The 2,506-nt window shown below is 31.8% G+C and overlaps 1 non-coding gene across 1 annotated transcript; it reads right to left on the bottom strand.

Annotated features, from left to right (window-relative positions):
• Positions 1-1,623: 1,623 nt before the first annotated feature.
• On the bottom strand, positions 1,624-1,730 carry LOC122283585. The gene has a single exon (XR_006230983.1). It is a non-coding gene; the product is annotated as a small nucleolar RNA R71 (small nucleolar RNA).
• Positions 1,731-2,506: the final 776 nt, after the last annotated feature.

Raw genomic sequence — 2,506 nt, forward strand, 5'->3', positions numbered from 1 at the left:
TAGCAAATGAGAGTAGCTTTACCACTCGGTAGGTTGGTGAGAGGGTAGTCTTTCATCTTGATTAGGAACCCTACGTCTCGGCCATTGGGCTAGGAGACCAGTTATATTCAGCGCATGCGGCATCTACTCGGTGGGACCCTCCTTAGATATTATTTTAGTTCTTAGTTTAGTTTTTATTCTTTATTTTTCTATGGAGGAAGCGGATCGGGAGGGCAAAAGCGAGAGCCACATGTTTCTTTAACTGACACCAACTAAGAACACTAGTTTTATTCTTTTTCTTTCCAGCTTCATTATGAACTAATTTTTTTTTTCTAGAGCTTTAATGTGGTCTAGTTTTGAACACACAATTTATATTTTTTGTTTTTTATTTTTAATTTTTCACTGATTGAGTTTTTATTCCTTGTTCCTAATTCTTGCTATTTTCTGGTAATTTATTGTTTGATATATTGAATCGCAATGAGACCGAGAGGTGATTTGTATTAGAGCTCTAGGATTAAGCATCATTAGTCAAGCGAAAGTAGAAATACTTTATCAGGATTAGTGTGATTTTCAAGAAAAATCCAAAAAACTTAATGAGTCTCCAATTAGTTAAATTCACATAGAGATATAGAGTTATTAGTTGGAGATGTTTTTAATATTATTCAAGAGAAGACATTGATAGTTAAGGGATTTTTATCAACAGCTTGGAAAAATTGGAATTTTATAACGAGGAAGAATAAATTGTGTGGGATTTGCTAGGTGAAATCAAACGCTCTAGATCTATTCAAATTATCTTTACAATATTAGTTTTAACATTCTTTTCTTTAGTTTAATTTAGATAATCTATTATTTAAATTTTGGTTTTCCAAATAGTAATTAATTTAGTAAATTTCAGTATTCAATAGCATAATTAATCTAAGTGGGTTTGATATTCGTTTTCTTTAAAACACTTTACTACTTGTTACAAGTCTGTACACTTGCAGATATTTTCATGCGAACAAGTTTTTGGCATCATTGTCGGGGACTAATTATTTTTGATTGGTATTGATACTCGCTAGACTATTACTAATTTGGATTTTAATTTTATTTATTTTTAAAATTTGTTTAAATGGACCTTAGTTTTGCTTTTCTTCTATTACTATTTTTGGATTTAGAAGTGTATGCCCAGATCTAAACCATTAGAGCCTACACTTTTTGATCCCGAGATTGAAAGAACTTTACAAAGAATTAATAAAAGGAAGAAGAAATAGGCTACCACATCTGCATTCACCATGGCCGACCAAGATAATAAAGCTTTAAGAGACTATGCTATGCCCTCAGTTAATGGGGCTACATCTAGCATAAGGAGGCCTACTATACAAGCTAATAATTTCAAGATTAAGCCATTGATAATTCAAATGATACAACAAACTATTCAGTTTGGGGGCCTCTCACAAGAAGATCCTAATGTCGATATTGGAATTTTGTGATACTTTTAAACATAGTAGAGTGACAAATGACGCGATTCTATTGAGACTTTTTCCTTTCTCACTTAGGGAAAAAGCAAAAACTTAGTTCAACTCTTTGCCACCTGGCATCATTACTACGTGGGAAGAGTTGGCACAAAAATTCTTAGCAAAATATCTCCCTCTAGCAAAGACAGTGAAGTCAAGGAATGATGTTACAACCTTCACCCAATTTGAAGGTGAATCATTATATGAGGCATGAACGAGATACAAGGACTTATTGCGCAAGTGTCCACATCACGACCTCCCACTACAACAGAAACGACTTTTTCAATCCAATTATTTTCATCATTCAATAAATTGTCGCAATAAATCAGTACTTACGTCATTATTAAACCTACAACAAATAACCAACATAAATGGTCATATTAGCCACATGCACAGTGAAAATTTTATTTGCATCGACCTACATTTAGTTGCGTCTTATTTTCCAAGTCACAAAAGAAATTAAACCAACCAAACCCTTATGCCGCAATTTTTGATAGTTGCAAAAACCAAACCAGTCTATTCCGATGCCTCTTTAACTTTTAGTGTCCAAATTATTGACACAAAAGAAAATCTATATATGCACCAATCCCAACTCTTGCTAGGAGCCACCGTTAGTTATGTTCAAGTTTTTTTTCCTGGTTTTTTTACATGTATTTTTTAACACATTTTAAATATAATTTTGTCAAAAAAAATTCACAACATAATTAAAAAATGTGTCTTTAATCATGCCATAAACAAAAAAAAAAAAAAAATTATTCCAAGGGTAGCTCCCAGCAGGTGCTAGGATCGATGGGACCGAACTATCATAGAAATTAATCTAAGTTTTGAAGAAATACTAGTCACTCTTCAAACATTATTTTACTATTTCTGCTCTCCTACCCATTAATCTAGTTTGTATAATTTTCATTTATTTAGTTTTGATACATGAAATTTGTATTAAGTTGATAATGCAAGGTGGGTGCTAATTGTAACAAATATATTAAATATTTATTTTTGAGAAAAAGTAAGAAATAAGAAAATGATAAGAATTTAAT

The sequence above is a fragment of the Carya illinoinensis genome, chromosome 11 (assembly GCF_018687715.1).
Source record: "Carya illinoinensis cultivar Pawnee chromosome 11, C.illinoinensisPawnee_v1, whole genome shotgun sequence".
In the NCBI taxonomy this organism is placed as follows: Eukaryota; Viridiplantae; Streptophyta; class Magnoliopsida; order Fagales; family Juglandaceae; genus Carya; species Carya illinoinensis.